The sequence below is a fragment of the Salvelinus fontinalis genome, chromosome 40 (genome assembly GCF_029448725.1).
Source record: "Salvelinus fontinalis isolate EN_2023a chromosome 40, ASM2944872v1, whole genome shotgun sequence".
In the NCBI taxonomy this organism is placed as follows: Eukaryota; Metazoa; Chordata; class Actinopteri; order Salmoniformes; family Salmonidae; genus Salvelinus; species Salvelinus fontinalis.
The window spans coordinates 25,626,674-25,640,629 of record NC_074704.1 but is presented as its reverse complement, the minus strand read 5'-3'; positions in this window follow the sequence as shown (position 1 = coordinate 25,640,629).

Sequence of the window (13,956 nt, the reverse complement as noted above, 5' to 3'; positions counted from 1 at the left end):
AAACAAACGTACAGTCAATAACACAATAGAAAAATCCATATACAGTGTGATGGAGTAAGGAGGTTGTCACGATCGTGTGGAGGATTGACGGACCAAAACGCAGCTTTAGGAAAATAAGCCATCTCCTTTTTATTTATGAAGAAGGCAAACGAAACAAAAACACTTAAACACTAAACAAAACAAGAAAACGATCGTGAAGCTAAACAACGATGTGCACACACTGGCTACAAACGTATCACATAGACAACGCTAGACACATGTACTCAACACAAACCCATATACTACACCCAACAACCCCTTTACCATAGAATCACCCAAAACAAACAAAACACAAACATTCCCCATGTCACACCCTGACCTAACTAAAATAATAAAGAAAACAAAGAATACTAAGGCCAGGGCGTGACATAACCCCCCCCTTAAGGTGCGAACTCCGGGCGCACCATTACACAGTCTAGGGGAGGGTCTGGGTGGGCTTCCATCCACGGTGGCGGCTCCGGCTCTAGTCGTGGTCCCCACGTCACCACAGTCCCTAACCGCCTCCTTAGCTTCCTCCAAATGACCCCCCTCCACATTAACCCCACTGCATTAAGGGGCAGTTCCGGACTAAGGGGCAGCTCCGGACTAAGGGGCAGTACCAGGGTAAGGGGCAGTACCAGGGTCAGGGGCAGCTCCGAACTAAGGGGCAGTACCAGGGTAAGGGACAGCACCAGGATAAGGGGCAGCACCAGGATAAGGGGCAGCTCCGGACTGAGGAATGGCAGCTCCGGACTGAGGAATGGCAGCTCCGGACTGAGGGACTGCAGCTCCGGACTGAGGGACGGCCCATGGCTGGCTGACAGATCTGGCTGCTCATGGCTGGCTGACGGATCTGGCTGCTCATGGCTGGCTGACGGATCTGGCTGCTCATGGCTGGCTGACGGATCTGGCTGCTCATGGCTGGCTGACAGATCTGGCTGCTCATGGCTGGCTGACGGATCTGGCTGCTCATGGCTGGCTGACGGATCTGGCTGCTCATGGCTAGCTGACGGATCTGGCTGCTCATGGCTAGCTGACGGATCTGGCTGCTCATGGCTAGCTGACGGATCTGGCTGCTCATGGCTAACTGACGGATCTGGCTGCTCATGGCTGGCTGACGGATCTGGCTGCTCATGGCTAGCTGACGGATCTGGCTGCTCATGGCTAGCTGACGGATCTGGCTGCTCAAGGCTAGCTGACGGATCTGGCTGCTCATGGCTAGCTGACGGATCTGGCTGCTCATGGCTAGCTGACGGATCTGGCTGCTCATGGCTGGCTGACTGACCTGGCAGATCCTGTCTGATTGGCGGCTCTGGCAGATCCTGTCTGGTTGGCGGCTCTGGCAGATCCTGTCTGGTTGGCGGCTCTGGCAGATCCTGTCTGGTTGGCGGCTCTGGCAGATCCTGTCTGACGGACGGCTCTAGCGGCTCCTGTCTGGCTGGCGGCTCTAGCGGCTCCTGTCTGGCGGACGGCTCAGTAGGCTCATGGCAGACGGGCGGCTTTGCAGGCTCATGGCAGACGGGCGGCTTTGCAGGCTCATTGCAGACGGATGGCTCAGATGGCGCTGGGGAGACGGATGGCTCAGATGGCGCTGGGGAGACGGATGGCTCAGATGGCGCTGGGGAGACGGATGGCTCAGATGGCGCTTGGCAGACGAGCAGTTCAGGCATCGCTGTGCAGACGGCAGACTCCTGCCGGCTGAGGCGCACTGTAGACCTGGTGCGTGGTGCCGGGACTGGTGGTACCGGGCTGGGGACACGCATCTCAGAGCTAGTGCGGGGAGCAGCAACAGGACGCACAGGACTCTGGGGACACACAGGAGGCTTGGTGCGTGGTTTAGGCACTGGTGGTAAAGGGCTGGAGACACGCACCATATAGCTAGTGCGTGGAGGAGGCACTGGTGGTACTGGGTTGGGGCGGGGAGGTGGCGCCGGAAATACCGGACCGTGCAGGCGTACTGGCTCCCTTGAGCGCCGAGCCTGCCCAACCTTACCTGGTTGTATGCTCCCCGTCGCCTGACCAGTGCGGGGAGGTGGAATAACCCGCACCGGCCTATGTAGGCGAACCGGGGACACCATGCGTAAGGCTGGTGCCATGTACGCCGGCCCGAGGAGACGCACTGGTGACCAGATGCGTTGGGCCGGCTTCATGACATACGGCTCAACGCTCAGTCTAGCCCGGCCGATACGTGGAGCTGAAATGTACCGAACCGGGCTATGCACGCGTACAGGAGACACCGTGCGCTCTACTGCGTAACACGGTGTCTGCCCGTACTCTCGCTCTCCACGGTAAGTACAGGGAGTAGGCGCAGGTTTCCTACCTGACTTCGCCACACTCCCTTTAAGGCCCCCCCCAAGAAATTTTTGGGTTGTACTCACGGGCTTCCAGCCTTGTCTCCGTGCTGCCTCCTCATATCGCCTCCTCTCGGCTTTAGCTGCCTCCAGCTCTTCACGAGGAAGGCGATATTCTCCAGGTTGTGCCCACGGCCCCTTACCATCCAGTATCTCCTCCCATGTCCACGAATCCTGTGTAGGTAGGTCCTGTTGCCGCTTTCCATGCCGCTTGGTCCTGTAATGGTGAGTAGTTCTGTCACGATCGTGTGGAGGATTGATGGACCAAAACGCAGCTTTAGGAAAATAAGCCATCTCCTTTTTATTTATGAAGAAGGCAAACGAAACAAAAACACTTAAACACTAAACAAAACAAGAAAACGATCGTGAAGCTAAACAACGATGTGCACACACTGGCTACAAACGTATCACATAGACAACGCTAGACACATGTACTCAACACAAACCCATATACTACACCCAACAACCCCTTTACCATAGAATCACCCAAAACAAACAAAACACAAACATTCCCCATGTCACACCCTGACCTAACTAAAATAATAAAGAAAACAAAGAATACTAAGGCCAGGGCGTGACAGAGGTAAGGCAATAAATAGGCCTTAGTGGCAAAATAATTACAATTTAGCAAATTAACACTGGAGTGATAGATGTGCAGATGATGATGTGCAAGTAGAAATACTGGTGTGCAAAAGAGCAAAACAAAATATTCATAAAACAATATGGAGATGAGGTAGGTAGTTGGATGGGCTAAGCTGCTCAGATAGCTGATGCTTAAAGTTAGTGAGGGAGATATAAGTCTCCAACTTCAGTGATTTTTGCAATTCGTTCCAGTCATTGGCAGCAGAGAACTGGAAGGAAAGGCGGCCAAAGAGGTGTTGGCTTTGGGGATGACCAGTGAGATATACCTGCTGGAGCGCGTGCTATGGGTGGGTGTTGCTATGGTGACCAGTGAGCTGAGTTAAGGCGGAGCTTTACATAGCAAAGACTTATAGATGATCTGGAGCCAGTGAGTTTGGCGACGAATATGTAGCGAGGGCCAGCCAACGAGAGCATACAGGTCGCAGTGGTGGGTGGTATATGAGGCTTTGGTGACAAAACGGATGGCACTGTGATAGACTGCATCCAGTTTGCTGAGTAGAGAGTTGGAGGCTATTTTGTAAATGATATCGCCGAAGTCAAGGATCGGTAGGATAGTCAGTTTTACGAGGGTATGTTTGGCAGCGTGAGTGAAGGAAGCTTTGTTGTGAAATAGGTGTCACGTTCCTGACCTGTTTTCTGTTGTTTGGTATGTGTTTAGTTGGTCAGGGCGTGAGTTGGGGTGGGTAGTCTATGTTATGTGTTTTCTATTTTGGGTTAATGGTTTGCCTGGTATGATTCTCAATTAGAGGTCAGGTGTTTTACGTTTCCTCTGATTGAGAGCCATATTAAGGTAGGTTGTTCTCACTGTTTGTTTGTGGGTGATTGTTCCTGTGTCAGTGTATACCACATGGGACTGTTTCGTTTGTTCGTTCGTTTTAGGTAGTCTGTTCCTGTTCGTGCGTTCTTCGTCTATATGTAAGTTCATTTGTTTCAAGTCTGTGGACTTCGTTTATTGTTTTGTAGTTTGTTCTAGTGTTCGTTAGTGTTTTCGTCTTGTTGTAAATAAATTCAGTATGTATTCATCACCCGCTGCGCCTTGGTCCGTTCATGCACCACAAGACTAACGGACAGAATCACCCACCAAACCCGGATCAAGCAGCGGTGTAACGGGAGAGAGAGACAGCGCACGAAGGAGGAATGGACATGGGAGGATGTTTTGGACGACAAGGGTTGCTACACATGGGAGGAGATCCTGGCTGGAAAGGATCGCCTCCCATGGGAACAGCTGGAGGCAGCTCGGAGAGCGGAGGAAACCGGAGAGAGGAACCGGCGTTATGAGGGGACGCGTCTAGCACGGAAGCCTGAGAGGCTCACCCAAGAATTTCTTGGGGGGGGGGGGGGGTAAAGGGTAGTGTGGCAAGGGCAGGTAGGAAACCTTTGCCCACTTCCCATGCTTACCGTGGAGAGCGGGAGTACGGGCAGACACCATGTTATGCGGAAGAGAGCACGGTGTCTCCTGTACGGGTGCATAGCCCGGTGCGGGTTATTCCACCTCCCCGCACTGGGCGGGCTAGAGTGAGCATTGAGCCAAGTGCCATGAAGCCGGCTCTACATATCTGGCCTCCAGTACGTCTCCTCGGGCCGGTGTACATGGCACCAGCCTTACGCATGGTGTCCCCGGTTCGCCAACACAGCCCAATGTGTTATTCCACCTCCCCGCACTGGACGGGCTACGGGGAGCATTCAACCAGGTAAGGTTGGGCAGGCTCAGTGCTCAAGGGAGCCAGTACGCCTGCACGGTCCGGTATATCCGGCGCCACCTTCCCGCCCCAGCCCAGTACCTCCAGTTCCGGCACAACGCACCAAGCTTCCTGTGCGTCTCCAGAGCCCTGTTCCTCCTCCACGCATTAGCCCTATGGTGCGTGTCTCCAGCCCGGTACCACCAGTTCCGGCACCACGCACCAAGCCTCCTGTGCGTCTCCAGAGCCCTGTACGCACTGTTCCTTCTCCCCGCACTCGCCCTGAGGTGCGTGCCCTCAGCCCGGTACCTCCAGTTCCGGTACCACGCACCAGGCCTATAGTGCGCCTCGAGAGTCCAGTGTGCCCTGTTCCTGCTCCCCGCACTCGCCCTGAGGTGCGTGCCCTCAGCCCGGTACCTCCAGTTCCGGTACCACGCACCAGGCCTATAGTGCTCATCGAGAGTCCAGTGTGCCCTGTTCCTGCTCCCTGTACTAGCCTTGAAGTGCGTGTCTCCAGTCCGGTACCACCAGTTCCGGCACCACGCACCAGGCCTACTGTGCGCCTCAGCAGGTCAGAGTCGGCCGTCTGTCCAACGCCGCCTGTACTGCTCGTCTGCCCTGCGCCGTCTGAGCCATCCGTCTGCCCAGCGCCGTCTGAGCCATCCGTCTGCCCAGCGCCGTCTGAGCCATCCGTCTGCCCAGCGCCATCTGAGCCATCCGTCTGCCACGAGCCATTAGAGCCGCCCCTCTGTCCCGAGCCATTAGAGCCGTCCGTCAGTCAGGAGCCGCTAGAGCCGTCCGTCAGTCAGGAGCCGCCAGAGCCGCCAGCCAGTCAGGAGCCGCCAGAGCCGCCAGCCAGTCAGGAGCCGCCAGAGCCGCCAGCCAGTCAGGAGCCGCCAGAGCCGCCAGCCAGTCAGGAGCTGCCAGAGCCGCCAGCCAGTCAGGAGCTGCCAGAGCCGCCAGCCAGTCAGGAGCTGCCAGAGCCGCCAGCCAGTCAGGAGCTGCCAGAGCTGCCCTCCAGTCATGAGCTGCCCTCCAGTCATGAGCTGCCCTCCAGTCATGAGCTGCCCTCCAGTCATGAGCTGCCTTCCAGTCATGAGCTGCCTTCCAGTCATGAGCTGCCTTCCAGTCATAAGCTGCCTTCCAGTCATGAGCTGCCCAACAGTCCGGAGCTGCCCTACAGTCCGGAGCTGCCACTCAGTCCGGAACTGCCACTAGTCCAGAGTTGTCCCTCTGTCCTGAGCTACCTCTTTGTCCTGAGCTACCTCTTTGTCCTGAGCTACCTCTTTGTCCTGAGCTACCTCTCTGTCCTGAGTTGTCTCCTCTATTTAGGAGGGGCGTTGGTGAAGGTTCCTGGACCATGGTCGGGGGCGAGGGTCGCCACTCAAAGGACGCTAAGGAGGTGGACAAAGACAGTGGTGGAGTGGTGTCCTCGTCCGCCGCCGGAGCCGCCACCGCGGACAGATGCCCACCCAGACCCTCCCCTTGAGTTTTAGGGGTGCGCCCGGAGTTCGCACCTTGAGGGGGGGGTTCTGTCACGTTCCTGACCTGTTTTCTGTTGTTTGGTATGTGTTTAGTTGGTCAGGGCGTGAGTTGGGGTGGGTAGTCTATGTTATGTGTTTTCTATGTTGGGTTAATGGTTTGCCTGGTATGGTTCTCAATTAGAGGTCAGGTGTTTTACGTTTCCTCTGATTGAGAGCCATATTAAGGTAGGTTGTTCTCACTGTTTGTTTGTGGGTGATTGTTCCTGTGTCAGTGTATACCACATGGGACTGTTTCGTTTGTTCGTTCGTTTTAGGTAGTCTGTTCCTGTTCGTGCGTTCTTCGTCTATATGTAAGTTCATTTGTTTCAAGTCTGTTGACTTCGTTTATTGTTTTGTAGTTTGTTCTAGTGTTCGTTAGTGTTTTCGTCTTGTTGTAAATAAATTCAGTATGTATTCATCACCCGCTGCGCCTTGGTCCGTTCATGCACCACAAGACGAACGTTACAATAGGAAGCCAATTCTAGATTTAATTTTGGATTGGAGATGCTTAATATGAGTCTGGAAAGAGAATTAACAGTCTAACCAGACACCTAGGTATTTGTAGTTGTCCACATATTCTAAGTCAGAACCGTCCAGAGTAGTGATGCTAGTCGGGCGGGCAGCGATCGGTTGAAGAGCATGCATTTAGTTTTACTAGCATTTAAGAGCAGTTGGAGGCCACAGAAGGAGTGTTGTATGGCATCAAAGCTCGTTTGGAGGTTTGTTAACACAGTGTTCAAAGAAGGGCCAGATGTATACAGAATGGTGTCATCTGCGTAGAGGTGGATCAAGGAATCAACCGCAGCAAGAGCAACAAAGTTGATATATACAGAGAAAAAAGTCGGCCTGAGAATTGAACCCTGTGGTAACCCCATAGAGACTGCCAGAGGTCCGGACAACAGGCCAGGTTGATGAAGACGGCTGCCCAGTACTGTCTTTTATCGATGGCGGTTATGATATCGTTTAGTACCTTGAGCGTGGATGAGGTGCACCCGTGACCAGCTCGGAAACCGGATTGCACAGCGGAGAAGGTATGGTGGGATTCGAAATGGACAGTGATCTGTTTGTTAACTTGGCTTTAGAAGACTTTAGAAAGGCAGGACAGGATGGATATAGGTCTGTAACAGTTTGGGTCTAGAGTATCACCCCCTTTGAAGAGGGGGATGCCTGTGGAAGCTTTCCAATCTTTAGGAATCTCGGACGATTCGAAAGAGAGGTTGAACAGACTAGTAATAGGGGTTGCAACAATGGCGGTGGATAATTTTAGAAAGAGAGGGTCCAGATTGTCTAGCCCAGCTGATTTGTATGGGTCCAGGTTTTGCAGCTCTTTCAGAACATCAGCTATCTGGATTTGGGTGAAGGAGAAGCTGGGGAGGCTTGGGCAAGTAGCTGCGGGGGGTGTGGTACTGTTGGCCGGGGTTGGGGTAGCCAGGAGGAAAGCATGGCCAGCCTTAGATAAATGCTTATTGAAATTCTCGATTATCGTGGATTTATCGGTGGTGACAGTGTTTCTTAGCCTCAGTGCAGTGGGCAGCTGGGAGAAGGTGCTCTTATTCTCCATTGACTTTACAGTGTCCCAAAACTCTTTGGAGTTAGAGCTACAGGATTCAAATTTCTGTTTGAAAAAGCTAGCCTTTGCTTTCCTAACTGACTGTGTGTAATGGTTCCTGACTTCTCTGAAAAGTTGCATATCGCGGAGACTATTCGACGCTAGTGCAGTACGCCACAGGATGTATTTGTGCTGGTCGAGAGCAGTCAGGTCTGGAGTGAACCAAGGGCTATATCTGTTCTTAGTTCTACATTTTTTTAAATGGGCATGCTTATTTAAAGTGGTGAGGAAATTACTTTTAAAGAACAACCAGGCATCCTCTACTGATGGGATGAGGTCAAAATCCTTCCAGGATACCAGGGCCAGGTCGATTAGAAAGGCCTGCTGGCAGAAGTGTTTTAGGGAGCGTTTGACAGTGATGAGGGGTGGTCGTTTGACCGCGGACCCATAACGGATGCAGACAATGAGGCAGTGATCGCTGAGATCCTGATTGAAAACAGCAGAGGTGTATTTGGAGGGCAAGTTGGTCAGGATAATATCTATGAGGGTGCCCATGTTTACAGATTTAGGGTTGTACCTGGTGGGTTCCTTGATAATTTGTGTAAGATTGATGGCATCTAGCTTGGATTGTAGGATGGCCGGGGTGTTAAGCATATCCCAGTTTAGGTCACCTAACAGAACGAACTCTGAAGATAGATGGGGGGCAATCGATTCACATATGGTGTCCAGGGCACAGCTGGGAGCTGAGGGGGGTCTGTAACAGGTGGCAACAGTGAGAGACTTATTTCTGGAGAGATGAATTAAAAAAATGAGAAGCTCGAACTGTTTGGGCATAGACCTGGAAAGTATGACAGAACTATGCAGGCCATCTCTGCAGTAGATTGCAACTCCTCCCCCTTTGGCAGTTCTATCTTGACGGAAAATGTTGTAGTTGGGGATGGAAATGGCAGAATTTTTGGTGGCCTTCCAAATCCAGGATTCAGACACGGCAAGGACATCAAGGTTGCTAAAGCAGTGAGTAAAACAAATTTAGGGAGGAGGCTTCTGATGTTAACATGCATGAAACCAAGGATTTTATGGTTACAGAAGTCAACAAATGAGAGCGCCTGGGGACACACAGGGCCTGGGTTAACCTCTACATCGCCAGAGGAACAGAGGAGTAGGATGAGGGTGCGGCTATCAGAACTGGTCGTCTAGTGCGTTGTGAACGGAGAATAAAAGGAGCAGATTTCTGGGCGTGGTAGGATAGATTCAAGGCATAATGTACAGACAGGGGTATAGTAGGGTGTGGGTACAGTGTATGTAAACCTAGGCATTGAGTGACAATAAGAGAGGTTGCATCTCTGGAGGCACTAGTTATGATAGGTGAGGTCATGTTGAGTGGGACTAGGGGCTCTGCAGTAAAATAAAACAATGATAACTACCCTAAACAACAGTATACAAGGCATATTTACATTAGAGGGAGACATAAAGTGAGGCATAACGCAATCACAGGTGTTGATTGGGAGAGCTAGCTAAGACAACAACGGGTAAGACAACAACAGTTAATCAGCTAAGACAACAACAACTGGTAAAATGGCGATGAATGGGCAGAGAGGGTCAGTTAACTACACACAGGGCCTGAGTTCGAGGCTGGGGCCGACAGATAAACAAAACAAACAAAATGGAGTACCGTGATTAATGAACAGTCCAGCAGGCATCAGCTATGTAGCCAAGTGATCATAGGGTCCAGTGAACAGCAATTTATGAAACAGGGAAGCCGATATGGTAGTCGTTACTACGCTGGCAGGGAGATGCGCCTGGCTCGAGGCTAACTGGTGCTAGCTTCGGGACAAGGGCGTTAGCCACTCTAGCCAATCCGTTGCAAAGGTCCAGAGCTTACGGCAGGAATCCGGTGATGTAGTGGCTTCTAGTCGTCTTAGTGAAGAATCTGGGAGGCATCATCTGTGTTACCGAGTGATCATAGGGTCCACTGAGCAGGCCGGGAGATGCTCAAGGCTAGCTTCGATGCTGGGCCACTCGGTGGCAGCTAGCTAGCTGCGATTATCCGGTGTAATGGTCCAGAGCTTACGGCAGGAATACGGTGGTGTAGTGGAGAAAAACAGTCCGAAATGCTCAGGTTTGATATCGCGTTGTGCAGACTGGCAGGTAGTATCCAGGCTAGAGGTCGACCGATTATGATTTTTCAACACCGATACTGATACCGATTGTTGGAGGACCAAAAAATCCGATACCGATTAATCAGCCGATTTTTATTTATATATTTGTAATAATGACAATTACAACAATACTGAATGAACACTTGTTTTAACTTAATATATAATACATCAATAAAATCAATTTAGCCTCAAGTAAATAATGAAACATGTTCAATTTGGTTTAAATAATGCAAAAACAAAGTGTTGGAGAAGAAAGTAAAAGTGCAATATGTGCTGTGTAAGAAAGCAAACGTTTCAGTTCCTTGCTCAGAGCATGAGAACATATGAAAGCTGGTGGTTCCTTTTAACATGAGTCTTCAATATTCCCAGGTAAGAAGTTTCAGGTTGTAGTTATTATAGGAATTATAGGACTATTTCCCTCTATACCATTTGTATTTCATTAACCTTTGACTATTTGATTTTCTTATAGGCACTTTAGTATTGCAAGTATAACAGTATAGCTTCCGTCCCTCTCTTTGCTTCTCCCTGGGCTCGAACCAGCAACACAACGACAACAGCCACCATCGAAGCAGCGTTTGAATTTGACGCTCTGCATTTTCTCTGGCTTTTGGCCAAGTGAGACAGTAGCGTCCCGCCTAAACTCCGATTTTTGGATATAAATATGAACTTACAGAACAAAACATACATGTATTGTGTAACATGAAGTCCTACGAGTGTCATCTGATGAAGATCATCAAAGGTTAGTGATTCATTTTATCTCTATTTCTGCTTTTTGTTACTCCTCTCTTTGGCTGGAAAAATGGCTGTCTTTTTCTGTGACTTGGCTCTGACCTAACAATCGTTTGGTGTGCTTTCGTCGTAAGACCTTTTTGAAATCGGACACTGTGGTTGGATTTACAACAAGTGTATCTTTAAAATGGTGTAAAATACTTGTATGTTTGAGGAATTTAAATTATGGGATTTCTGTTGTTTTGAATTTGGCGCCCTGCAGTTTCACTGGCTGTTGACGCTAGCGTCCCACATACCCTAGAGAAGTTAACTGACTTGCCTAGTTAAATAAAGGTTACATTTAAATAACTAAAAAATATTGTTTCATGACAAACCATTTTTTACAAATCCGTCAAGGCACCAACTTTGAGAAGGGTTTAAAACAAAGGTTTCAAACCAATTCATGAATGTAATTGAATCTAGGTATGTCTTGCATTTAATGTAAGGGCATGAAACAAAATTGGCTGAATATTATACAATGACTTATCAACAGCTCTAATAATTTGACCCCCACAGGAAATCTACACTGGCTATTGTAGAATATGTATCCTAGAAACCTGGTTAAACTATCATCATGACATCATGGAAGAATTCTAGAATATACTATATATCCTAGAATCCTGGTTAAACTATCATTATGACATCATGGATGAATTCTAGAATATACTATAAATTAACCTGGTTAATGCAACCGCTGTGTCAGATTTTTTTTTAAATGTACGTAAAAAGCACACCATGCAATAATCTGAGACGGCGCTCAGATTTAACAACATTTCTCCTCCACGTTGGAGTCAACAGATATATGAAATTACATCATAAATATTCCATTACCTTTGATTATCTTCATCAGAATGCAGTGCCAGGAATTCTAGTTCCACAATAAATCGTTGTTTTGTTCAATAATGTCCATTACTTATGTCCAATTAGCTAATTTTGCTAGCATGTGTAGTACACGTGTCCAAACGCTCGCGCAGATGCAGGCAAACGTTGGACGAAAACTTCAAAAAGTTATATTACAAGTCGAATAAACTGGTCAAACTTAGTAGAGAATCAATCTTCAGGATGTTGTTATCATATATATCCAATAACGTTCCTACCGGAGCATTCTTTTCAGTCTCTGTAAGTAATGGAACGCATGACGATATCATGAGGAAAGTGCGTGACCAAGAACTGCCACTCTGCCAGACCACTGACTCAAACACCTCCCATCCGGACCCACAACACAGCATAAGCTTCATTCCACGTTCTACTGACTGTTGACATCTAGTGGAAGGCGTAGGAAGTGCAAACAGATCCATATAGTACAGGGAATTGAATAGGCGATGACTTTAACATCGACCACTCTCAGAATTCTCACTTCCTGTTTGGATTTTTTCTCAGGTTTTTGCCTGCCATATGAGTTCTGTTATACTCACAGACATCATTCAAACAGTTTTAGAAACATCAGTGTGTTTTCTATCCAATAGTAATAATAATATGCATATATTAGCTTCTGGGACAGAGTAGGAGGCAGTTCACTATGGGCACGCAATTCATCCAAAAGTGAAAATGCTGCCCCCTATATCAAAGAAGTTAAACTATCATTATGACATCAAGGATGAATTCTAGAATATACTATATAGCCTAGAAACCTGGTTAAACTATCATTATGACATCATGGATGGCCAGTCCTTGTATTCATAGTGTAGTGAATTCAGGGGGCAGCCCTGAGCTGAACTCAAACCTGGGTCCAGTGACTGTCAAGTTAACACTTTATAACTGTTACGCCAAGATGTCTCAACTTCTTGACGAGGTCGCTAGGTGTTGGGTTACAGTTTCTACAATATCGTTTTCTATGATTTGAGAGTGGTTGCACTTCTCCTTCCCCCATCCCTCAGCTGTTTACCAAACCAGGTCTCTGGACAGCCATTTTGTTGCGGTTTAAAAAACCCACACAACCCAGCAATCTGCAGTTCAATCAATAACAAATCTGTCATTCCACCACTGTTTTGGTAATAAGATGATTATTGGGTTGGAGAAATGTAACTACAGACAGACATATGGATGCAAGGACTGACCATCCATGATATCAACATTATAGTTTTAACCATGTTTTAACCATGTTGAGGCTATACAGTGTTGATTTACATTGTTTCTAAACATTGGAGTAAAAAAAGCTTATTTGGGGATCTGGTGGGGTACAACAGTTGAACTAAGCTCATGAAGCATGTGTTATATTCTTCAAGAATCAATGGCTATAAATAAATAATTTAAAAGTCACAATATGGATGTAGTAATTGCAGATTTCCCCTTTAACACCAAACATCAGTTCAACAACTGCAGAGTGTGTGGCTCTGTTTTTAAGACAGTACTTACTAGTGTTAACCTGTCTAGCGGAACCCCCCCCCACATTCCACTGAAAAGGCAGCGCGCGAAATTAAAAAATATTTTTTAGAAATATTTAACTTTCACACATTAACAAGTCCAATACAGCAAATGAAAGATAAACATCGTGTGAATCCAGCCAACATGTCCGATTTTTTAAATGTTTTACAGCGAAAACACCACATATATTTATGTTAGCTCACCACCAAATACAAAAAAGCACAGACATTTCTTTCACAGCACAGGTAGCTTGCACAAAACCCCCAAATAGAGATAGAATTAGTCACTAACCAAGAAACAACTTCATCAGATGACAGTCTTATAACATGTTATACAATACATCTATGTTTTGTTCGAAAAATGTGCATATTTCAGGTATAAATCATAGTTTTACATTGCAGCTACAATCACAATCACAAATATCACCAAAGCAGCTAGAATAACTACAGAGAGCAACGTGAAATACCTAAATACTCATCATAAAACATTTATGAAAAATACATGGTGTACAGCAAATGAAAGACAAACATCTTGTGAATCCAGCCAACATTTCAGATTGTTTAAGTGTTTTACAACGAAAACACAATATTAGCATTATATTAGCTTACCACAACAGCCAAAAACACAACCCATTTATCAGCAGCAAAAGTTAGCGATCGCAAAAAAACAGCAGAAGATATATAATTTTTCACTGACCTTGACAAACTTCATCAGATGACAGTCCTATAACATCAGGTTATACAATACACTTATGTTTTGTTCGAAAATGTGCATATTTTGAGCTGAAATCCGTGGTTATACATTGTGCAAACGTAGCAACTTTTTCCCAGAATCTCCGGATATATTTCTGACACTCACATAATCTGACCAAATAACTCATCATAAACTTTACTAAAAAATACA